This window comes from Rhodnius prolixus, unplaced genomic scaffold (assembly GCF_049639745.1).
Source record: "Rhodnius prolixus isolate KJV_2025 unplaced genomic scaffold, Rpr scaffold_1, whole genome shotgun sequence".
NCBI lineage: Eukaryota > Metazoa > Arthropoda > Insecta > Hemiptera > Reduviidae > Rhodnius > Rhodnius prolixus.
The window spans coordinates 62,335,170-62,361,281 of NW_027411581.1; the positions used below are offsets into that span (position 1 = coordinate 62,335,170).

Here is a 26,112-nt window from a genome sequence, read left to right on the forward strand (position 1 = left end):
TGCTCCTTCTATTTTTTACTTTACATTATAAAATTTGGTGAATATATTATTTAATGTTTCTTTCACTGTTACATGACATCATTTTTCTTTTATTATTACTATTATTATTATTAATTATTATTTTCTTCTAATGAATGTACCAACTCCTGCAGACGGCTATTAGCCATGCAATATTTCCTTATATTATAATTTATGATTTATGTATGTATATTTTGTATAACAAATAAAGGTTTATTATTATTATTGCTAGAGTTTCTGCTAATAATTCGGTACGAGGATTCCATTACTGATGGATATTTAGGAAAATTACTTTTTACCGGAAATCTATAATGGACTCTTCTACATTTTGGAAAAGTTACGTTTTGTGAATGTCTGTATTTACATGTGTCTGTCACTCACTCACAGAATAACTCCCCTCCCAAAAAATAAAAATAAATTGAAAAACTGTCACAATTCTTTCAACTTCCTCTTCCTCCCTGTTTGGGATGTTCATAAAGTAATATTTTATTTGGATAAGGGTGAAACGTTCTGATCCAACATACTCAGCATGTAGACGAAATATTGAAAAGTTCAAAATTGTTAGAACATAACCTTTTACTCCTTTAAGCCGTACCATTTGAGTTCAACCAGACTGAACTTCCTGGCACTTTGTAGGGGATAAACAGCAAAAAGGAAACATGCATCATGGAATCCACAAATTTCGTCTTAAAACGCCAAAAACTTAAAAAAAAAAACAATGTTACCTACCGCCAGTACTGCTTTTCAGTAGATCAAAATTGAAATTTCCTTAAAATACCAAAGTACTTTATCTATAGTAAGTAACATGCTGCTGAATCCAAATGGGGACTTAGAAACTTGAATTATGTAAGATGAAAAAATTAACTGCCAGTTTCAGTCATTATAAACTTTATTATGTCGAGCTTTCAACCTAGGGACAACATCTTCAGGGCTGTGGAACATATACATAGAAATATATACATATCTAAGACAGGAAACACTTTAAATTTCAAATGCTGAAACCAAATGGGGACTTAGAAACTTGAATTATGTAAGATGAAAAAATTAACTGCCAGTTTCAGTCATTATAAACTTTATTATGTCGAGCTTTCAACCTAGGGACAACATCTTCAGGGCTGTGGAACATATACATAGAAATATATACATATCTAAGACAGGAAACACTTTAAATTTCAAATGCTGAAACCAAATGGGGACTTAGAAACTTGAATTATGTAAGATGAAAAAATTAACTGCCAGTTTCAGTCATTATAAACTTTATTATGTCGAGCTTTCAACCTAGGGACAACATCTTCAGGGCTGTGGAACATATACATAGAAATATATACATATCTAAGACAGGAAACACTTTAAATTTCAAATGCTGAAACCAAATGGGGACTTAGAAACTTGAATTATGTAAGATGAAAAAATTAACTGCCAGTTTCAGTCATTATAAACTTTATTATGTCGAGCTTTCAACCTAGGGACAACATCTTCAGGGCTGTGGAACATATACATAGAAATATATACATATCTAAGACAGGAAACACTTTAAATTTCAAATGCTGAAACCAAATGGGGACTTAGAAACTTGAATTATGTAAGATGAAAAAATTAACTGCCAGTTTCAGTCATTATAAACTTTATTATGTCGAGCTTTCAACCTAGGGACAACATCTTCAGGGCTGTGGAACATATACATAGAAATATATACATATCTAAGACAGGAAACACTTTAAATTTCAAATGCTGAAACCAAATGGGGACTTAGAAACTTGAATTATGTAAGATGAAAAAAATAACTGCCAGTTTCAGTCATTATAAACTTTATTATGTCGAGCTTTCAACCTAGGGACAACATCTTCAGGGCTGTGGAACATATACATAGAAATATATACATATCTAAGACAGGAAACACTTTAAATTTCAAATGCTGAAACCAAATGGGGACTTAGAAACTTGAATTATGTAAGATGAAAAAAATAACTGCCAGTTTCAGTCATTATAAACTTTATTATGTCGAGCTTTCAACCTAGGGACAACATCTTCAGGGCTGTGGAACATATACATAGAAATATATACATATCTAAGACAGGAAACACTTTAAATTTCAAATGCTGAAACCAAATGGGGACTTAGAAACTTGAATTATGTAAGATGAAAAAATTAACTGCCAGTTTCAGTCATTATAAACTTTATTATGTCGAGCTTTCAACCTAGGGACAACATCTTCAGGGCTGTGGAACATATACATAGAAATATATACATATCTAAGACAGGAAACACTTTAAATTTCAAATGCTGAAACCAAATGGGGACTTAGAAACTTGAATTATGTAAGATGAAAAAATTAACTGCCAGTTTCAGTCATTATAAACTTTATTATGTCGAGCTTTCAACCTAGGGACAACATCTTCAGGGCTGTGGAACATATACATAGAAATATATACATATCTAAGACAGGAAACACTTTAAATTTCAAATGCTGAAACCAAATGGGGACTTAGAAACTTGAATTATGTAAGATGAAAAAAATAACTGCCAGTTTCAGTCATTATAAACTTTATTATGTCGAGCTTTCAACCTAGGGACAACATCTTCAGGGCTGTGGAACATATACATAGAAATATATACATATCTAAGACAGGAAACACTTTAAATTTCAAATGCTGAAACCAAATGGGGACTTAGAAACTTGAATTATGTAAGATGAAAAAAATAACTGCCAGTTTCAGTCATTATAAACTTTATTATGTCGAGCTTTCAACCTAGGGACAACATCTTCAGGGCTGTGGAACATATACATAGAAATATATACATATCTAAGACAGGAAACACTTTAAATTTCAAATGCTGAAACCAAATGGGGACTTAGAAACTTGAATTATGTAAGATGAAAAAATTAACTGCCAGTTTCAGTCATTATAAACTTTATTATGTCGAGCTTTCAACCTAGGGACAACATCTTCAGGGCTGTGGAACATATACATAGAAATATATACATATCTAAGACAGGAAACACTTTAAATTTCAAATGCTGAAACCAAATGGGGACTTAGAAACTTGAATTATGTAAGATGAAAAAATTAACTGCCAGTTTCAGTCATTATAAACTTTATTATGTCGAGCTTTCAACCTAGGGACAACATCTTCAGGGCTGTGGAACATATACATAGAAATATATACATATCTAAGACAGGAAACACTTTAAATTTCAAATGCTGAAACCAAATGGGGACTTAGAAACTTGAATTATGTAAGATGAAAAAATTAACTGCCAGTTTCAGTCATTATAAACTTTATTATGTCGAGCTTTCAACCTAGGGACAACATCTTCAGGGCTGTGGAACATATACATAGAAATATATACATATCTAAGACAGGAAACACTTTAAATTTCAAATGCTGAAACCAAATGGGGACTTAGAAACTTGAATTATGTAAGATGAAAAAAATAACTGCCAGTTTCAGTCATTATAAACTTTATTATGTCGAGCTTTCAACCTAGGGACAACATCTTCAGGGCTGTGGAACATATACATAGAAATATATACATATCTAAGACAGGAAACACTTTAAATTTCAAAACAGACACGAACAATTTAAACAACATATACGCAAACTTACTACAAAATACTAGACAATTGGCAACACTGACTTCCAAACAACCTAACACATATCACCACACAGTCCATGAACAGACAGAAGACAGAAGAGACACACCAACCCTGTAATGTAAAAATATTACTTTGTAAACTTAAGGTAAATAATTTTTGTAAATTTCGTTATATTATACATATACATTTTAATAGAATTATTGTTAACAATCTGTAAATATGTTCCACAGCCCTGAAGATGTGACCTAGTCCCTAGGTCGAAAGCTCGACAGAATAATTGTATCACGACTGAAATGGCAGTTATTCTTTCATCCTATTGAAACTATGAATCAGTCACCAAAAAGATTGAACAATTGTATTATGTATTTAGTAAAAGTATTTCAAAATTTCCCGCCTAGATAACCCATTTATTCTGATCTAAATCAAGACTTTAATCACCATCCGGTATAGAGGGGATTTCATTCTCGTCTTTCCCGCACTTTCGGCGGTGGTGGTAGATAATTGAATTCTTGAGAAATCATCTGTATGAGTGGGATAAAAACATCTAATATTTGACAAAAGTATTTTTTCTTTTCTCATCACTGTGTCATTGTTCTAATTAGTTACTCCTCCATCCAATTGATATTATAACAATTGAATTTACTAAAACAGTTTGAAAATATTGATCTTAATCTCATTCAAGTCAATTATACGCAGTAAAATTTAAGAGTAAATGAGAGAATAAAGAACTTGAATTTTAAAAAAATTTGGGTTGAATTAAGACCCAAGTTTTTGTTAAACTTGAATTTTTTCGTTGGGAATAAACGATGTTAAAAGAGAATCATGAGATCGATCCCATTCGATTTTTATTTTATTTTATTTTCTTAAGATTTCTTTATAACTTTGTTTATAAGTTTGATAAATTTCGTAATCGATCATGTGTTAAAAAATAAATATGGTGAATTTTGTTTTTGTCAATTTTTTTTGTTTACAAAATCTTTGTTGCTTGAATAAATAACTTAACGCATGATTAGAGGGGTCTGTATTATACTCTTAGTTTCCCTGTCCTTATATTTTATAATAAAGCATCATTGTTATTGATTTGCTCAAGACATCGCGAGAGATGATAAATCAGGCGCTGGGCTGAAAAAAAGAAAGAAAGTAAATGTGGGTCTACCTTGTCCAGAAAATATTGAGCAAACTTTTTCAGCAGATTCAACTTAGATTCCAAGGAAACCTTGTCTTGTTAGTATCTAATAGCACAGCTGAAATGTCCTGATAGTGTGGGCCTTCTCTCGTGGTTTATCCTCTTAGCAGAAATTTAGCAGTTCGATCAGAATGAGGACGTTGCGCCAAGATGCCAACAGAAATCACCTCGATCGTTTCTTAAGCTCCCAGATATCCGCAACTCCACATCTAGGAGCCTGGCTGTGTCTATTCTCTGTCAAGGTGATCGAAGTCCTTATTCATCTGCGAACAACGAATACTAATTTTATTATTGTCTTGATTTACACTGTGATATTGAGGGTTGAAATTTTTTTGGGTCATGACTTTCTCTGAAATTACGCCCGCTATATCAACTCCCTCTGCGAACAACATATTAGTAAGAAATTTTGTACACATATACACTGTACTTTTCTCAGCAATAAGCTATAGTTTTTTTTTGTCTACAGCCCCATAAATTGTGAAGATATTGAGGGTTGAAATTTTTTTGGGTCATGACTTTCACTGAAATTACGCCCGCTATATCAACTCCCTCTGCGAACAACATATTAGTAAGAAATTTTGTTCACTTATACACTGTACTTTTCTCAGCAATAAGCTATAGTTTTTTTTTGTCTACAGCCCCATAAATTGTGAAGATATTGAGGGTTGAAATTTTTTTGGGTCATGACTTTCTCTGAAATTACGCCCGCTATATCAACTCCCTCTGCGAACAACATATTAGTAAGAAATTTTGTACACTTATACACTGTACTTTTCTCAGTAATAAGCTATAGTTTTTTTTTGTCTACAGCCCCATAAATTGTGAAGATATTGAGGGTTGAAATTTTTTTGGGTCATGACTTTCACTGAAATTACGCCCGCTATATCAACTCCCTCTGCGAACAACATATTAGTAAGAAATTTTGTACACATATACACTGTACTTTTCTCAGTAATAAGCTATAGTTTTTTTTTGTCTACAGCCCCATAAATTGTGAAGATATTGAGGGTTGAAATTTTTTTGGGTCATGACTTTCACTGAAATTACGCCCGCTATATCAACTCCCTCTGCGAACAACATATTAGTAAGAAATTTTGTACACTTATACACTGTACTTTTCTCAGTAATAAGCTATAGTTTTTTTTTTGTCTACAGCCCCATAAATTGTGAAGATATTGAGGGTTGAAATTTTTTTGGGTCATGACTTTCACTGAAATTACGCCCGCTATATCAACTCTCTCTGCGAACAACATATTAGTAAGAAATTTTGTTCACTTATACACTGTACTTTTCTCACTAATAAGCTATAGTTTTTTTTTGTCTACAGCCCCATAAATTGTGAAGATATTGAGGGTTGAAATTTTTTTGGGTCATGACTTTCTCTGAAATTGCACCCCTTATACCACCTTTTCTAAAGACCATATTAGTATTAAATTTTGCTTTTTCTTATTCCCTAAACTAGAGATAGGAATGGTTTGAACATGTTGACATTTAAAAACTACTATTAAGATGGCTGTGGCTACATGTCCTCTCATTAATTGATCCCTTTCAGTACTTTCTACAGTTTTTTACCAATCTTTTTTTTCACCATATGCTAATTAAATTATTCTTTATTGGATTAGGTTAAATTGAAAGGCGGAAACCTTTCTAATTTCTGTCGGTATGTAGAGGAAGGTTATGCACGGCCTTGTAAAGACATAATATAATAAGTTTTTAAGAATAGAAACACTTTATAAAATTAGCAATTGACGTCATTTCAATGTTCTGAACTTTTTTTTTTTTTTTTTTTTTTTTGGTAGTGAGCTTGAAAATTGAAACGAAGTATGTTTCTTAATTAAGCTTGCAAAAGTCAAGTCTTCTTAGTTTAATTTTACAGTTTACTAAATCTTTTGCTAAATTAAATTAAAGCAATATCATCTTGTAAGCTCATTCAACCAGTTTAATTTCTAAGACTTTTTTTTAGTTCAAAGAATGTATTATATCAAAGGCAGATTGACATCAAATTTTTGGGGAATAATGAAAACTGGGAGACGCTAATGTCCCCTGGTTGAGGATGCCCAAAAAAGGGCAACAGAATGTTTGTTACAAAGGGGAATGAAAGCCAAATATTCCAAGTCAATTAGTACGATAACATTTCCATCACCACTCCTTACGTAAGTTACAGCTCCCCCTTTGGGTGAGAGAGAGTGTATTAAGGTTAGCAGTTGTAAATCTGAAGAAGTAATGGCTATGTATAATTAAGTAAAGTAAAAGTAAAGTAATTGCTTATTTTTACAGGCTGGCTTTACGTCCAACTACCAATTAGGTGACTAGCAAACATACTTTACTGTAAATTTCCTTTTATTAACCATTAAATAAAATCCAAGGCATAGAGACCGGGGGAATCGAACCCACTAAACCAACAATACATCTTAGTGTTGCGGGTCTAGCCTATAACCGCCCAACATACTTTACTATAAATTTCTCATATTAACCATTAAATAAAATTCAAGGCCTAAGGCAGGGGAATCGAACCCACTAAACCAACAATACATCTTAGCGTTGCGGGTCTAGCCTATAACCGCCTAACATACTTTACTACAAAGTTCTCATATTAACCATTAAATAAAATCCAACGCTTTGACCAGGGTGAATCGAACCCACTAAACCAACAATACATCTTAGCATTGCGGGTCTAGTATCTTAACCGCTCGGCTATCGTGGCGCCCCAGCTATGTATAAATAGAGATATCTAGTAGAGAGTACGGAAGGGGTCAGTTTATAAATTTTAATTTATCTATTTTTTATTTTTATAACTTGCTCTAGTTAAAATTTCGTAGCCATTCAGTAAATAAGCACATTTCTGCGACCTTTTTATCTTAATGGATTACAGTTAGATGGATCTTTAATTAAATTTTTCACGGAAATCATCTCTCTCTCCTCAAAAAAATGAATTGATGCTCTACTTCATCTTCTGTCGTGCTTGTATGTCCATAGTAGATGTGTATTCTACTCCAAGTGGCCTAGAAGATATCGTAAAATATAGATTGAAATATAGAATTCAAAAAAATAAATTGTTAGATTTGTTGCAAAATATTAATACTAGAACATTTTAGTGTGAGTTTTCAACTTTTTATTTATTTATTTATTTATTGCGTAATCAATTTGAAATCGTGTTATTGATGCGGAATGTTTGGCCCATCTTGTTAGTGGAAGTGAAGAGCCTTGCCAGGTGGTAGAATCATTAATCATTTACTTTTTACAAGCCATTAAATTTTTTTTTTTTGACACCATTTGTTGCACTAAATGTGAGTACTACGTTCGTGCGTATGTATGTGCGTGAACTAATTCCCTACTCTGCGCCGAGATGATGTTTCCTGTGTCTATAAATAAATTCTTGTAGTCCATTTAGTCAGAGAATCAGTTTACTCAATTTATACATATGTTGGATGCTGGCCGAAGAGTAGCAACTCTCCAGTTGGAGTAATAGTATTTTTTTTTTGTTGAGAGACCATAAAGTCAGTCGTATGTTATAAGATGAGTATTTATAGGAGGTTCAGTGATCTAAGTCTAAATGGTTCTCGTGAATTCAGCGTCACTAGGAGAACTTCGATCCCACGTTATGTTAGAAAGGATTCAAGTAAGTTTTAAATTAATTTTTAATTTAAAAAAAAAAAAAACGGAAGCTGTCGAAATTGCTGTTAGTGAGTTGGTTTCCGTAATTTAATTTACGATATAAGTACAATTTGCACCAATAAAATAGCAGTGACTTTAAAGGCATAATTTTAGTCTGCAGAAATGTGATACTTCCGGTATAGGCAATTTTTCTTAAAAACTAGACATTTTGTTTAATATATAATCCTGATAATTAATAATTAATAGGTGGTGGTAAGTCCATGTCCATGTCGGAAATAGCACCTTTTTTTTTTTTTTTTTTTGGAGGCAAGCGTCACTAGAAGTGCTCCTTAATAATCCAAGTCAAAGTTGCAGAGAACTACCTGGTTCAAAAATAATTGGAAAAAAAATCGATTTTGAGGAAAACTTAATAACTGATTAATCGATTTACTAAATTGTCACTTCCTGTTGGCTAATTTTATCCAAAAAAAAATCTTATCGTCATGTCCTAAATTAAATAAAAACAATTTGGCCTTGCTGGTGATTTGTCCGTACTTTGGAGTTAAAGCTAAACTACAGAAAGATAAAACCAAGTTTTGTAAAAATTATTATTATTATTTTTTGGGACCCAAGGAACCCAAAATAAAAGTTTCTAGAAGTGGGTGGGCTCCATTTCGAAAATTAGACCCCCTGTACCAAGGCCTAATAAAGGCCGCAATTGATGTCTCACCCCCCCCCCCCAAAAAAAAAATTTGGCGGAAGCTCTACGATCTGAGTGGCATGTTCGATTATTGGAGGAGATCTCGATAATGGAAGAAGGCAGAAAGGTTCCCTCTTTTAATTAGAGCCAATCATATTTTTTCTTAACCAAAAACTTCTAAGTGTATTTCCTAAGTGAGATAAGTATATCTCTTTAAGTTTTATAAATAAATAATATAATAATAATTTTATAATAAATTATTTTATGAGGGCATATATAGGGCATTTGGAGGATTTAGGGATTTATGTGGCCCTTCAACACTTGTACGTTCATATTCTGGCCCTCAGAATTTAAATAAGGGCAATAAAAGAGATTCTTATTTACTACTTAAAGACTTTCAATATCAGTATAAGTTTTGCTATTCTAAAATTTTTTTTTAAAATCTTTTATTGTAATTTACCACTGCAACAGTTGTTGCAACAAGCAAATATGGTGAAAGAAAAGAGAAATAAAAGAAAATCATGAGTGGAGAAGGCACCTAGTGGTGTGCTTTTCCAGTAACGTGCTTTGCTCTCACGATAAGAGAAGATCACGAGGCCATTATCTTCTCTTCAATCTCCTTAGAGGATTACCTGGTAATGTGGAGGAAGATAGGTGTTCTATGAGAGGGCGTTAGGTTGAGCTGATGTAAGTTAGGTTGAGTGGAATGAAAGTTGAAGAAACGAGTTTTAGCAAGATCTGTAATGAAAGGGATGTTTTTGAGGTCACTATGGATGATGTTTTTGAGGTCATTATGGATAGTGTGAGGTTAGATACATAGAACGGAGCGTTAGGAAGATTTCAAAGTATTTTTGGACTATAATGTCTGGAGGCGTAGTGAGTTTTGGAACGCTTAGTCGATCCCCCATACTTCGATGGGCCGTATGACCAAATAGGTCGCAGTAACAGAAGATATATAGAGTCTTTTGTTATGTACGCTAAAATTTTAAATTCAAAATATACAAAATTCATCAGTACGATTTTTTAATAAATACTTAAAATTATCGGTTCATTTTAAACCCTATTATTAGGTAGGGAGATATGGTTTTTTGTTTAATTGATTCAAACAACCATTTAGTGCAGTACCCTAAACCCCTTTGGGTAAAAAACAATGTGCATTTCCATTAAAACCTGTGAACAGAAGAGGTAAATAGCCTAATCTATTTAAACTGGTGTGCTATAATATTTCATCCCTCCTCTTCCTCCATCGTCCAGTCTCTCTCGTGCCCTTTGTAATTAAACCATCCTGTTTTCCACTTTTAATCATCTCGTTGGGAAAAATATTTTGTGACGCAAAAGTCGGGGGAAATTTTTTCATAGTTTATAAAAGTTGGGTAAAATGAAAATTAGGAAATTTTATTTTTAATAAATTTTTTGGTAGAATCGTTAATTTCCGTATTATATACTCTAGCGCTTTCCTGTCTAGGTGTTTATAAAATGGTTGTTCTATCCGGGCTGCTATCGTACATTCAACTATGTGCGTACTTCTTAAAGCATTTAATTTGATAAAATTAATATATAATTATTAGTTCAATTATTATCTACTAACTTAGTAAAGATATTATCTTGAGTTTATTTTCTCTTTACTCTAAGAAAACTTTTTTGATCTTTACAGTTTTTTTCGTATCGTGTATTTTTCGCACGTGTATGTTGAAAGTAAATGTATTTCCTGTTTAACCCCCCCTCCACGTTTAGATTAATTTAAAAAACATTTATCCAGGATCCAGCTGCTGACTCTTAGATTTTCTCTTCCTAGGAGCTTCTTCTTCCGGTTATGGACAGTTCGGTTTGTTACAAGAGATCACAGTCGGAAGGCCGGCAGTGCCCTGAAAAAAGCTCCGGGCGCCAATAACCTTAGATGTTGACGCGCCTTAAATAATTTAAAAAAAAAAACTTATCCAGGAAAAATGCCTTTCTTAGGTAGGATCTGAAATGCTCCTCTAAGGGTCTCCTTTTAGAATTTTTGTAAGGCACGAGGTTTTCAACTTTTATAGCAACCCTTAGAGCTCTATGGTTCTCTTCGGAAGGAACCTCATGTTTGAGTAGCAGATAAAATTGTTCATTAAAGGTTTCCCTCTCCCCTACTCAAATTCACAAAATTATTCTTGTATCTTGTATTTAATCTACGTGCATTTTGGCTGAGCAAATAGTGATCACTTGGTGGAACCCCAGGGGTTTTTAAGCGAGACCAAGGTTGAAGACCCCCCTGTAGTAAGGGATTATTTATATGGATTATTGTATTAAATTTCTCGTAATACTCTCCTTCATTTCAAAGGTTTTTTTGGGGGGGAGGGGGTTGTTCCTTTATTCAAATAAGGATATTTTTTCTTTTATTTATGTTTGAATTAAACAAAATCAGATTGGTATTATTATTTTTTTGGGAGAACCCCACAAGAAATTTATTTCATTCTAAAGAGTCTGGGAGGCATTGTGATAGGAACATGGCGGCGACCGTGGAGGCGGTCGGTGGTGCGTGACTCTATGTCCTACTGCGGCTAAGCATGCCATCCAGTTCTCTCTCTCTTTCTGGAAGTTTTCTTTAACATTGGAACAAACTAGCTGCTCCACTATGCTGAAGGCTAGCTAATCTTGGATAGTGTTCTGCTCTGGAATTCTCTCCTACCTGCTTACTTGATAAAAGATAATCTGCAAAATAATCTCCCTTTTCCCTCGTATTCGTTAAGAGAAGTATGGAGATTATGCCTAATTTTCTCAATTAAGTTTTCATTAAGATAAACCATTTTGGTGGGTCCCCCCTCTTCAGAAAAGTGATTTTCCAAAAAAAAAAGCTTCTTGTGTTTGCAAAATATCTCAAGAAAAACGAAAAACAAAAAAGAAAAACGCGTACATGGAGATGAATTAGTAATGATCTTGTCAAATCTACGATTTAAAGTTTATCTCCAGAATTATCATAGTTTTCTCCAGAATTATCACAGTTTTCTCCAGCATTATCATAGTTTTCTCATATTTGCTAAGCACGTTTTAAGATCCCTTAAGTATTTATTTTTTGTAAATTTTTAAGATGTAAGTAAATATTTTGCTCTTTCCTTGGCGTTATATGTGCCCCATATATTAACGAGAAAGTGAAGCAACGGCGGAAGTGAAATCATAACGGAAGTTAGAAGGAAAAAGAGCTTTGCAGTGGCGTCTGAATGGAAAGTTTGCTTGTGATATATTGGGAATATTTTCAATAAGTGTACTGGAGCGAAATACTGATAAATTTTGCCGCACATCAATTTTTGATGAGTATAAAAGATGCGTGTTGTTGCACCAAACACAACTAGCTCCGTCATTTATGGAATTCTTTTAATAACAGTAAATCATAGTTTACTGATTTTGGGGTGGGGTTAATAGTTACAGTTGATCCGTGGTTAGCTAATTTGAGCTCAATAAGTTTCGCGGGTAATTCTAAGTTTAGTTTGGAAATAAAAAGTGTTATTGACTGTTTGAAATAAAGTTAATAAATAAGTTCAGTTTATCTAAGTCACCGTTTTTAGGTTCATTTTTTTTTTTTTTGTAACTAATTAAAGAATTTATATTTGTTTTTTTAAAACTCTTTTGAAATGTATGGAATAAAATGTTGATATTGAATCGTACTTCAGCTTTACAGAACTACAGATTGTATCCAAAAAAATTAGGCGCCACGATAGCCGTGCGGTTAAGAGACTAGACCCGCAAAGCTAAGATGTATTGTTGGTTTAGTGGGTTCGATCCTCGGTCTAGACCTTGGATTTTATTTAATGGTTAATATGAGAACTTTATAGTAAAGTATGTTTGGCGGTTATAGGCTAGACCCGCAATGCTAAGATGTATTGTTGGTTTAGTGGGTTCGATTCCCCCGGTCTAGGCCTTGGATTTTATTTAATGGTTAATATGAGAACTTTTGTAGTAAAGTATGTTTGTTAGTCGCTTCAGTCTACTTACTACTCTTAATTTGGCAGCTGCCTGACAAAAAAATAGGCATTACTTTACTTACTTTGCCTGTGGGTACGCTAAGCCCCAAATAGTTGCACACACATCGACTACCTCTGCACAGGCCCTATTATAGTATAAAGGGTGAATGTTTAGGGTAGTTAGCCTCAGCTACAAGCACGGCTACCAAGATCTCAGAGGAAGTGGCTAGTCCATTCTTCCTTTCCGGTGTTCTGTCAGGTGCACAATGAACCATTAACCGGAAGTTCTCTCATTTCACTGAAATTTCTATTTTCTCGAAAACAGTTCTAATGATTTTAATTAATCTTGGTAGACATATTTCGTGTTTCTCAGATCTATAAAGGAAATTTATAGTAATGAGTTTAAGCGAGAGAAAATGAGTAGGTCTTCTGTCCGCCTTATAAAGTGCCTTTTAGAGAATATAAGGCAGCATGTTATACTTAAGTACTAAATGATTTCTGTAATTTGATACTCAACATTTTCCACCCTAGTTAATAAAAGTATAAGGCAGGAAAGTAACTCTAAATAAAATAAAAGATAAAGCAGTCTGATAATTGAAAATACATTTCTTAAAGAAGACACTGTCTAAGAAGATGGAAGGAGGAAGATAAGGAGGCTCTCTTCGTCGAACGGCTTCTTAAAAATCGGATAAAAGAGGAGCTTTAGACGAGTTTCCCCCACTTCGCTGAACTTAATTGTTGTTACACTCTAAGAAAGTCTAAATGTTAATTAAAAGTTCCAAAAATTAAATAAATTAAATTGAATTTTTAACATTTTTCTTAAAGACTTTTACTTGAATAAGATGGAAGGAAAGTTGTTATCTGTTGATAAAAACTTGGCATTTTTTTTTTTTTAATTTTCATTAAATGAATTCTGCTGTAGAAAAAGAGGAAAACCTTGGATGTCTGATGGGAAAATCTCTCTCATGAGTTTTTCTCTTAACGTAATTTGCATAATAAAATTTTCTTTTAATTGCTTTTGTGCAAAAAAAAAAAAAAGAAAAAAGCTATAACTAACCAATAACTTATTGCATTTAAATTCTAATTAATTTAATAATACAGGAAATGCTACCAGAAGTTTACGAATAAATGAAACGTTAGAGACAAGCTTAACTTTTTTCTCTACTTCAGGACGGTCTAAACCAGCGATTTTTCTTGGGAGAAAATTATGGATCCAGATTTTTGGAAGTTGTTTTCCAGAATTTTCTTTAAAAAAAAAAAACCTGGAAAATCTTATTTAGTGGCACTTCCGGTCGGAAGTGGTTTGGTCTATAAGGTTGCTGCCAACTTCCTTTATTTATTGTTGTTCATTCTTTTTGGTGACTGATTCATCGGTTCAATAGGATGAAAAAATAATTGCCATTTCAGACGAGTAAAATGAAAGTTTTTTGGTTAAAAGTCTCTCTCTCTCTCTCTCTCTCTCTCTCTCTCTCTCTCTTTCTCAGGAGGATAGAAAACTGTCTTACTCCAGGGTCAATGGCGAAGGTAGATCCTCCTCCTCCTCTGGTGCCACCCTCGAAAGTATCGGACCGGTGTCACTGAACCTTCAATGACCCCTTACTAGTCATTCTTTATCTACCACCTCCTCTGATAACGTGTGTTTGTTCAAACGGTATTTAGCTAACGTTTATAAAATCAATGTATAAAATATATTTTTTATTTATTTTACTTAATTTTTGAAGTTTCAAGAAATAGCACGGAAATCTTTCCATAATTTTGAAACCAAAAACAAATCTACCTTGAAGATGAAATAAACAGTCCTTCTCCCACTATTAGACCTATGGCTAGCTGCAGTTACAAAATACATCTTTTACACGATGTGAATTCTCCAAACATAAGAGTATTTACTCAAGATGTATATAAGTTGAAAAGAAAAAAATATTAATCACCTATCCCCCCCCCCCTCTGGCGGGGCTTAACACGTCCAACTGGTTGTAGAGAAGAGGAGGCGGAAGTTCTTACTTTACTATTAACATTTTTATGATTTATATATCCTGTTTTGTGCCGAACAGACTTGTATCTATAATAAACCTTGGCCAATCAGACGTTTCCTTAGAAAACCTCCCCATTCTTCTTAAATCCTATTGGAGGAGGAGCAACGATCTTCTATTACAAGTGATTCCTATGCCTTATTTCTCATCTGCACTTGTATGTTTTACATTCTAATTGATTACATAATTAAAAGCAATTTACTGTAATTATTTTAGATTGGAAAGGGGGGGGGGAGTGGTTCATAAAGATAAGATTCATTACGATCTAAGAGCCCTTATTGGCTGCAGAAAAGCTTAGAATTCGAAATTGAAAAAAATTAAGGCGCCTAATTTTTGTTGTAATTAACTGTTAGCCAATTATCTTGATCGTATTTTTTTTCTAGCATTTCCATTGGTTATTTCAAAATGTTTTTAAAAACTCTAATTTCCTTAGTCCTTAGTTAATTTGTAAATAAATTACCGTGTCTAAACTATTGGCTAATCTCATTTACATAAAAGATAACACTACACAACCCACAGGCGTCTGTGAATGAATGATGAGCTAGAGTCTGCCTGTGGATTTGCTAAACCCAAATTATTGTTTCATTTATCTTTGCAGGCATGTGTAGGGGTCAGTTTTGATTGAGTGTTGTTCGTGTTGGTTGGCTGGGGATACCTTTATAAGGGTGCCAAAGATTCTGAAGAAGTTACACTGGTCCAAACTTTTCCCCCCGCTAGGAGGTCTCAGCATCTTACTATCTGTTCCCTATAAGAAGAATTCTTGCAGGGGCCAAAAAAACACACACACAATACTGTGTCTCTTTTATCACAGATTCTAAGACAGGAAGTACACAGTGTGGAATCCATGCTAGCCACTTCATGTCCTCTATGTCGGCCACAAACCGCAAGCTTTCTGCGCCATATCTAACCACAGCTAATTACGCTCTATCGGAAGATAACAGATTCCTGGATTCTCATGGTGGCATCGATTTGAAATATCAAATTTTTAACTTCCCGTAAAAAAAACAGAAACAAAAAAAAATTATTTCCTGTTTCCTGTTTAACCACAAAATTGAAAATCATCACGACCCTGTTCCAATACTTCCTCTTACTTCGTAGTTATTAAGAGAGAATAAATATACCAAAATATATTGGTCCACATTTTATTTAAATTTCATTTAAAATAGAAAGCCTGCCATTCACCAACTCAATCCAGTTTCATGTTACTGATGTAATACGAATCCCGAAGTGCTCCCGAAGAAGCATTTAACAAGTTCTTTAACCTGAAATGACGTAAGAATTGAGCAATCTCTTGCACCCTTCCCCAGAAATGACGCAATTTTCTTTTTGAGCCATCATTTTCCTGTTAATCTCAAAAAAAAAAAATCAAATCATTGGAAAACCCATTCAGTGAAATAGTATTTCCTGATAAGGAATTTCGATCTCTGTTGCAGCCGAGTTCCCTATAGGGGAGGAGACCACAAATCGATATTTAAAGTTTTCGAGTCACTGCGATTTTTTTCATTTTTGGTGATTCATTTTTCATTCTGAGAGTGAGAGAGAAAATTGAAAATCGCAATAAACATAAATCGATGAGAGAGAGAGAGAATCGAAAATCGCAATGATGGTAAATCGATGAGAGAGAGAGAGAGAAGGTTGAGTAGTGCTTGTTTGGTTCCCAACAAACTAAAAACTTGTGCTTTAGAATTTTTAAAATTTCTTAATTTACTAAAATAAATTTTCGAAAAATTGGAAAGTTAATTTATTTAATGAAAACAAAATTTGGGGAGGATTTGTTTATTTTTTTGTCATTGAAAATTTGTCTTTTAAGGAAAGAGATAAAAGAAGTTAGTATGGACCAAATTTTATTCTCCATATTACGACAGTAAAGTAAAGTAATTACCTATTTTTTCAGGCGGGCTTTACGTCCAACTACCAAATTAGGTGTCATGGACGGAGGTGATTAACAAACATACTTTACTATACATTTCTTATATTAACCATTAAATAAAAATGCAAGGCCTAAGACCGGGGGAATCGAACCCACTAAACCAACAATACATCTTAGCATTGCGGGTCTAGCCTATAACCGCCAAAACATACTTTACTATAAAGTTCTCATATTAACGATTAAATAAAATCCAAGGCCTAGAGACAGAGACCGGGGGGAATCGAACCCACTAAACCAACAATCATCTTAGCATTGCGGGTCAAGCCTATAACCGCCAAAACATACTTTACTGTAAAGTTCTCATATTAACGATTAAATAAAATCCAAGGCCTAGAGACAAGGACCGGGGGGAATCGAACCCACTAAACCAACAATCATCTTAGCATTGCGGGTCAAGCCTATAACCGCCAAAACATACTTTACTATAAAGTTCTCATATTAACCATTAAATAAAATCCAAGGCCTAGAGACAGAGACCGGGGGGAATCGAACCCACTAAACCAACAATCATCTTAGCATTGCGGGTCAAGCCTATCACCGCCAAAACATACTTTACTATAAAGTTCTCATATTAACGATTAAATAAAATCCAAGGCCTAGAGACAGAGACCGGGGGGAATCGAACCCACTAAACCAACAATCATCTTAGCATTGCGGGTCAAGCCTATAACCGCCAAAACATACTTTACTATAAAGTTCTCATATTAACCATTAAATAAAATCCAAGGCCTAGAGACAGAGACCGGGGGGAATCGAACCCACTAAACCAACAATCATCTTAGCATTGCGGGTCAAGCCTATCACCGCCAAAACATACTTTACTGTAAAGTTCTCATATTAACGATTAAATAAAATCCAAGGCCTAGAGACAAGGACCGGGGGGAATCGAACCCACTAATCCAACAATCATCTTAGCATTGCGGGTCAAGCCTATAACCGCCAAAACATACTTTACTATAAAGTTCTCATATTAACGATTAAATAAAAATCCTAGACCTAGAGACCGGGGGGAATCGAACCCACTAAACCAACAATACATCTTAGCATTGCGGGTCTAGCCTCTTTAACCGCTCGGCTATCGTGGCGTTTTAAAGAAAGAGATAAAATAAGTTAGTATAGACCAAATTTGTATTCTCCATATTACGACAGAAATATTTGCATTAAATATTTACACTGCTCACTTGATATACTATCTGTGGATGATCAAGTTCTATATTGATCGTGTTCTACAATATTACTGTTATTAAATATGATGATGGGAGCTCATATTACATATACTATATTATATAATTTAATTAATATTTATTCAATTATTATTTACTCTTCTTCACTGCCATTATGGTGGAGTATTTACTTCGTCCCCTGAACATATTAAATGTCCCACACCTTCAGTTTATGTAATCGATGTATCCATTTTTTTGTGCTCAGTATATTACGTATTTATGATTAAATTTAGAATTTTGTATATTTTTGCCTTACAGTTTTTTTTTTACTTTATTATATATTCTATTTTTTTTAACTTAGATTAATCTTTCATCAAAATACGTCACAGAAGTGGTGTGTATTGTTCACTGTCAAAATTCTTATCGCACAATAATAATATTATGTAATCGAGAGTTTTATGTACACATTTGATATTAAATTTTATTTTCATTTACTGTTTTTATTTGGGTTAGGACTATTTTCCATTTTACTTTTTCTTTTTTTTAAAAAAAACTACGTAAATAAAGAATGACGACCATATTGAATTTCGTGTTTTGTAGTACAGGAATGGCGTTTATCTGAGTGAGAAAAAGTGATTTTTTTTTAAAGAAAATTTATCTGTATGTATGTGAACTAGGTAAACCCAAAAAAAGCTGCAGCACAATATATCGAACTCACTCCACAGGAAGTTATTCTACGCTAAATGGTTATTTGACATTACTCAGTTTATTCGAAAATACCTGTAACATATTTTCGAATCAGTTTTCTAGTTAAAAAACTTATTTAGACATTTTGAGGACGAATGGGGGGGAGTAGGTGTCATTTCGATGCAGTTGTTTAATTTATTGTTAGTAATAATAATAAAATATGTTTAAAAAAAAAAACGTCCAAGTTAGAAAAATCATGAATTTTAGTAAGATAAAGTCATGTGAGTGGTCACCGCTTAATTTTTGACTTTCACAAGAATTAAAAAATGGCTACTTAAAAAAAAAAAAAAAACATCTCCAAGACCATATGGGGATGGCAGGTATCCTCTGCGATTAGCGTTTAAATCCCAAACTCTGTAATGGTGATGGTATCAATGAATCGTTAGCCCAGTAACCAGTACACCGCTGACTTGAGTTAAAGCTCAGCTTGACCTGGTTAAAAATGAGGTCGGCACAAAGTTCTGTGTCGATTTGTGACCCCTTCCCGCCACCCTTATAATTTGCAAATTATTCAGCCTAGATCTTAATCTTTTAGTGTATATTTTGAGTAAATTATAAGGTTATGTCTTGTAGAGGACAAGGTTTATAATTGATTGATGTGTTTTAGTATCATGTGAACTTAACCTTTATTTTTGATTATTTTATTTTGTATTGAAAACATTATTTTTATGGCTAAGAGGGGGGGGGAAATACACCCATAATCGTCTCGTTGCCATATTTTAATAATGATTATGATAAGATTCTGTAGAGTGTATCTATAAATATTATATTACATCCCCTCCAAATACACTCATTTGGAGTAATTTGTCGAATCTTATCAATCACGGTGTGATTCGAACTGGGCATCTCCCATTTACAAATACACGCTTCGTAACCATTACACCATCCTCGGGATATTTACGGTGTGAAAAAAAACTCAATTTCGAAACTTTAGACTAGATCGGAATATATGTACTTCCTCTTACGTCAGAAAAATTATGCCAATAATAATAATTGTAGATATTATCGCGTTAATAAACATTACTAAAAGTAGGAGAAGATCTTATTTTTAACTGAATACGTAATTGAATAATTCCACATTACTCATCATTTTTATAAAATCGTGCCAAATCTTATTCCTCTTCTTTTTTTCTTTTTTTTTTATCCAAATTTCTGAGTCATATTGTAAAGAAATTTTAAGGCAACTTTTCCTTATCAAAATACCGCCATTATACGCTGTTTGATTATATTGTATTGATATATGTGTGCGTATAAGATAGTGAGAATAACCTTGTAACAAGATAACCTCAATCAATAGCATTACTCGGAGTAAATTCTAAAAATGTTCTCTCATGGAGTGGAGGATTTATTTGTGGAGCTGGCTTTTATATAAACAGAATACAATCACTTAAACAGCTTTTCTTTATTTTCTCACTTCGAAGAATAAAAACAAAATTTGAATCAACTCAAAAAAAAAAATGAAAACGATGGAAATCAATTTTTTAATCAAGTCTTGATTAATTGACGTATATTTACAAAAACCTTTATATCCTGAGACTTACATTATTGTACGGAGTTACAAGTAAGCACTTTCTTAAATTTGACGAATTTGGCCTGTTTTTTCATGCATTAAAATAAAATCCAAGGTTTAGATGCCGGGAATTGAACCTACTAAACCAACAATACATCTAAGCTGTGCGGGTCTAGTCTCTTAACCGCCTAACATACTTCACTATAAAGTTCTCATATTAAACATTAAATAAAATCCAAGGTTTAGATGCCGGGAATTGAACCCACTTAACCAACAATACATCTAAGCTGTGCGGGTCTAGTCTCTTAACCGCCTAACATACTTCACTATAAAGTTCTCATATTAAACATTAAATAAAATCCAAGGTTTAGATGCCGGGAATTGAACCTACTAAACCAACAATACATCTAAGCTGTGCGGGTCTAGTCTCTTAACCGCTCGGCTATCGTGGCGCCCTTTAAAATAGAAATAATTTTCTTCCATAACTCTTTGATGATCATTTCTCTCCTGTTCCAGGTGACAAAAAAAAAAAAAAAAAAAAAAAAAAAAACCATTCAGTTTCGAAATTCCGTGTCACGATAACACCACCACCACCACTTCCTCTCTGGGCGTGCTATATTGAGAAACTATAGTAGTGTAATCGTTTAGGAATTATTAGGATAGTAATGACGTGATGTTTCTAAACAATTCACTGTTATTGATGGGTGACTCTCTATTCTTACAACCAAACAATTATCTATTGAACACGATATCTCTGCAGATAAAATTAACAGTAAAAAAAAATCAAAAAACCTTGGAACTTTAAAGCTAAGCTGAACAAATAGATTGTTCTAGATTCTAATCACTTATCGTGTTTTATTGAATTCCGGTTTTACTCTATATTATTGCTAAACTTACACTGAATTACTTGATTTCTATGAGTTGAATGTTTTTTTGTATTTGGAGGGGGTAATTTATTTTATTTATAATGTAATTGCTCGGAATTTATCCTCAACATTCCATTGAATTTATTATTTTATTACCAAGTGGTTATAGAGGCGAGGCCCGCAAAGCTAAGACGACGTATTGCTCGGGTTAGTGGGTTCGATTCCCGGTCAAGGGCGTTGATTTTTTTTTTTTTTTTTACAGTAAGGAAAATATAGCGTATTTTTTAAAGCACGTATTCTTAAATTTTCATATCAACGAATAGAAAGAGATTCCCTGCGTTTGAAATATTGATTTCTAGAAAATGGCGGATCTAAATTTTTCAATTTCTTGCAATTTCCCGGAAAATAACTCTTAACAATTTTGTGCCCCCCCCTCCAATTAGAACTGACAATAACTTAGCAATGATCGATCATCCTTCTGCTGAAATTTCCACTTCGCCTTTTATTTTATTTTTATTCTTTATTTGGTGATTTTCCCCAAAAATGATCCCTTCAATTTTCTCGTCCATCATTTTATCGTAGGAAAATTCGTTTTAGGGGATTTCCTGAGGAAAATATGCATATCTCTAAATTATCTTTTCAATTGTGTGAATTGTATTACAATCCTGTATAATGTTGAGAGTTGAAAATAGAAGTTTAAAGGCATTTATTAGTGTTTAAATAATAAGAATTTAATAAGAGGAAGTCATGTGAGTCTACACAAAAAAATAAATAATAAACACCTACGAAAAAGTATTAAACTACGAATAAGTAAGAAAAAATTAGCGTAGTGTGGGTATAACCTATGACGTAGCAGGTTTTTCTCGGGGTTACAGGTGATTTTAATTAAAATATAAAGTATATTAAATTTGCAAAACAAATGCTTTTTTCCCATTATTTGCAAATTGTTGATTGTCTGCAAGAATATGAATGTTGATAATACTGTTTGTTGTTGTTGTTTGTTTCTCTCTCTCTCTCTCTCTCTCTCTCAAAATGTAGATAAATTATTGTTTGTGAAATAGTTCGTAGTTCCATTGATATACAACCAGTTTTTTTTTTTAATTTTTCTTTATTTAGTTGAAAGACTTTTTGAAGAAAAAAGAATCAAAATAAGTGTAAAATAAGTGAAAGTAAATTAACTTTCAGCTTAACTATAATAAAGGACTATTTTACTTTATCTTTCGTAATTTCAGAGATATCCGGTTTATAAGCTTTACTTTTTAAGTAGCCTTTAAAATAAAAATAATTTATCTTGAATCGATTTTAATAGTCCTTATTAGAAAGGAAATAATCCTGAATACTTTGAAGGGAGAAGAAAAAATATCCTTCATGAATTAACAGCAACAAAATCAAAATACCAAATAAGTAAATACTTGTTATTTACGTAATTGCATCAGTTATTTTTTTTTCCGCAATAACTTTTACTTTAAACATTCTCGCCTACTAGTGGCTTGTCCATTAGGAAATTCTCATTGGGTAATTAACTAGGTTACAAATGCAAGAAATAAGTTTGATTTTAAATGATTTTTATACTTTCATCGCTAGAAACAAATGTTTAAAACGGAAGTTGATAAGAAGCTTCTTTTTTTTTTTTGAAAATTTATGAAATATTTTTTAATATGACGTAAATCTATTGTGTACGGGAAGTAGAGGAAAACTGACGTTAACATTATTTAAATTTTCCTTAACTTTAACAGCAAAGATAAACAGTCTTTCCTTTAGACTTAGTTTTAACAGCAAAGATAAACAGTCTTTCCTTTAGACTTAGTTTTAACAGCAAAGATAAACAGTCTTTCCTTTGGACTTAGTTCTAACAGCAAAGATAAACAGTCTTTCCTTTAGACTTAGTTCTAACAGCAAAGATAAACAGTCTTTCCTTTAGACTTAGTTTTAACAGCAAAGATAAACAGTTATTCCTTTAGACTTAATTTTAACAGCAAAGATAAACAGTCGTTCCTTTAGACTTAGTTTTAACAGCAAAGATAAACAGTTATTCCTTTAGACTTAGTTTTAACAGCAAAGATAAACAGTATTTCCTTTAGACTTAGTTTTAACAGCAAAGATAAACAGTCTTTCCTTCAGACTTAGTTTTAACAGCAAAGATAAACAGTCTTTCCTTTAGACTTACTTAGTTTAACAGCAAATATTAACAGCCTCTCCTTTAGACTTAGTTTAACAGCAAAGATAAACAGTCTTTCCTTTAGACTTACTTAGTTTAACAGCAAATATTAACAGCCTCTCCTTTAGACTTAGTTTAACAGGAAATATAAACAGTCTTTCCTTTAGACTTAGTTTAACAGCAAAGATAAACAGTCTTTTCTTTAGACTTAGTTTAACAGCAAAGATAAACAGTATTTCCTTTAGACTTCTACTTGCAATAGACCTTGATGATTCTTTTTAAGGCACTGGTGATGGTATCCGCTTTCCTCCTAAAATCTCTGTACACTTTCTCTGTATTTAGTAAAACACGCGCAATACAAATTAAACTTAAAACTAGCGTTGTTTGGCTTCTATATGATAGATAAAAATATATCGGCGTTTTGTGTATTCAAAATAGATAAACGGTAAATGTTACTACCAGCCAAAAGCAGTAGCGTGGTCTTTCTCCAACCACCCACTTTCCCACCCTCCAGAGGCGGGCGAGCGGGGAGATCTCTACCCAGATGACAGACCCCCGAGTACCTGTAGAGGGGCGTACAAAACATCGATTCAACTCCCTTCTCCATGCCAGTTGGATCCTAGATCCGAGGCGGTGGTTATCTCTACCTACCGGTGGTGTGCTTTACAGAGTGTGGTCGTCCCATTGAGGAACGTTTACATTTCCCCAGACGTCCTTCATATTCAACACTGTCAGCTACTTTTATTAATTTTTTTTTTTTTTAGAGGTTATAAAAGACAGGAAGAATAAGCGAGTGGGGAAAAAATATATAACATTTATTTCAAGTTTGTTTGTAATATATTACTAACAGATCTCCGCCGGATATGCTTTGAATAATAATTTAAAATTTTATTTTTATTTTTTTTTACTTTTTAAAGATCTACTTTTAATATTTTAGCAAAAGTAATTTTTTAAAATGGCAGAGGAAAAAATAAGAACAAGAAAGTCTACTGTTTAGGAAGCCACGTGGTACATAAAGTGGAAAGAAGCTTGGCTCTGGACCGTTTTCTTTATAGCAGCCTTTACCTGCATACAAGTATACCAAATCTTGAGGCACATTTAATAAATTTGGGAATAAAGCTTAGATCTAATTGAAATCATACCCCCCCCCCCAAGTATAAGACCCCCAAGTTACAGATTTGATCCGACAAACACGCACATTTCTGGCATATCCTTGGCTGGTTTCGAATCTTCATCCATTATCAGAGGTAGATTTTTTATCAGTGAGTTGTAAAGGCTTTTTTTTTTTTTACTTCACATATGTTACAGTCTCCGCACTACACTTGCTGACAAAGTAAGGGAGGCTACATATTTGTTTATGTGTGTTAGGGTAATTGTTAATTAATTGTAAAAACATTAATTAATTTCTTTAAAAAAATTAAACATTTTGAATTAAATACATCCTCACTTAGTCAGCAAGTGTAGTGCGGAGACGGTAACATATATGTGAAGTCAAAATCTCTTCAATAAACTGATTTATCTGCCTCTGATGATGCATGGAGGTCCTAAACCGGTCAGGGATACCAACATAAATGCGTGCTAGTTCAGTTAAAAATCAGAATTTATTATCCCAGCACTGCCAACCTAACCCACATTTGCTTATTTCTTTTAATTGTATTCACTGTCGCGTATTAAGTGATAACATTTTTTAATAATCACCTCCTGAAAAGGTACGTAGCCCTTCTCTAGCTAGGTAAGCAAAGTATTGCAAAGCGCTTTAAACTTAAGATACGGTTTTTTCTTCTGAAATATCCATTTTGGATATGAAATATGCAGGATAGAGCTACAGTGAAGTGGGATATCTTTACACCAAAACTGAATAATCTCCCCTCTGCTGATGGATGAAGATACAAAACCGATCAGGGATACACAAATAAACATGAATGTACAAGTCGAAACCAGATAAGTCTCTTACTGCCGGACATTTTTTGTGGTGCTACTATCCCGCAACACTCCTATGCTGTGCTGTTTTAGTATATATAGGAATCTCCTTAACAAAAACTTACAGTTTAAAATGTTAAGTATAAGGGTTGATTGAACGCCAAAAGGTACACAAATCATCTAGTACCCAACATTTCATTAATTCTTCATTAATATTTAAGTAATTTTACTGCATTAATATTCATTAATATTTTTTAGAATTTATTAGATGTCACAGACCCTTATGCTGGCCATTTTCGTCTACAAAATATATGTTCAAGTAGCACTGTAGATTGACTTTAATATCTATTAATCTATAATAATCAAACTATTAATTACAGGTTAAAAAGAAAAACGTTATAAAAAATAAAAAAAAATTATGAGGCTAAAAAATTCAAAACCTTTTTTAAAAAATGCTTACACCAACATACATCAATGACTTTGTTTATTTTATTTAATTATTTTTATTTTTAAATAAAAATCGTCGGTTTAAGTTCATTCTTCGATTAATGTAATTGTTATTTTATGTAGTATTTAAACGTTTATAATTATAGGTAATAATTATCTGGCTTTATCGCAAATAATATAGTTTTCTTCAATTACACTCTCAATCTAGGTATTCATCCCACAATGTTGTATATATGTAATATAAAATAAATAAGATGCATATTTTTAGGACAGCTAATTATTCCAGTATTTTACTATAAGTAAAATTAGGGG

At 33.0% G+C, this 26,112-nt stretch overlaps 1 protein-coding gene and 2 long non-coding RNA genes across 4 annotated transcripts in view; 2 read left to right on the forward strand and 1 right to left on the reverse strand.

The window, feature by feature from the left end:
• The window catches only part of LOC141446066 (E3 ubiquitin-protein ligase znrf1), a 50,401-nt gene that overhangs the window by 5,543 nt on the left and 18,746 nt on the right, over positions 1-26,112 (forward strand). The window lies entirely within an intron of this gene.
• Positions 1-26,112, reverse strand: part of LOC141446071 (uncharacterized) — a 42,583-nt gene that overhangs the window by 3,192 nt on the left and 13,279 nt on the right. For both annotated transcript variants that reach the window (XR_012453470.1, XR_012453469.1), the window contains exon 2: positions 4,774-5,066. This is a non-coding gene — a long non-coding RNA (uncharacterized lncRNA). The remainder of the gene's footprint in view (positions 1-4,773; positions 5,067-26,112) is intronic.
• LOC141446069 (uncharacterized) overlaps positions 8,429-26,112 on the forward strand; it is a 30,607-nt gene continuing 12,923 nt past the window's right edge. The window contains exon 1 of the long non-coding RNA XR_012453467.1: positions 8,429-24,163. This is a non-coding gene — a long non-coding RNA (uncharacterized lncRNA). The remainder of the gene's footprint in view (positions 24,164-26,112) is intronic.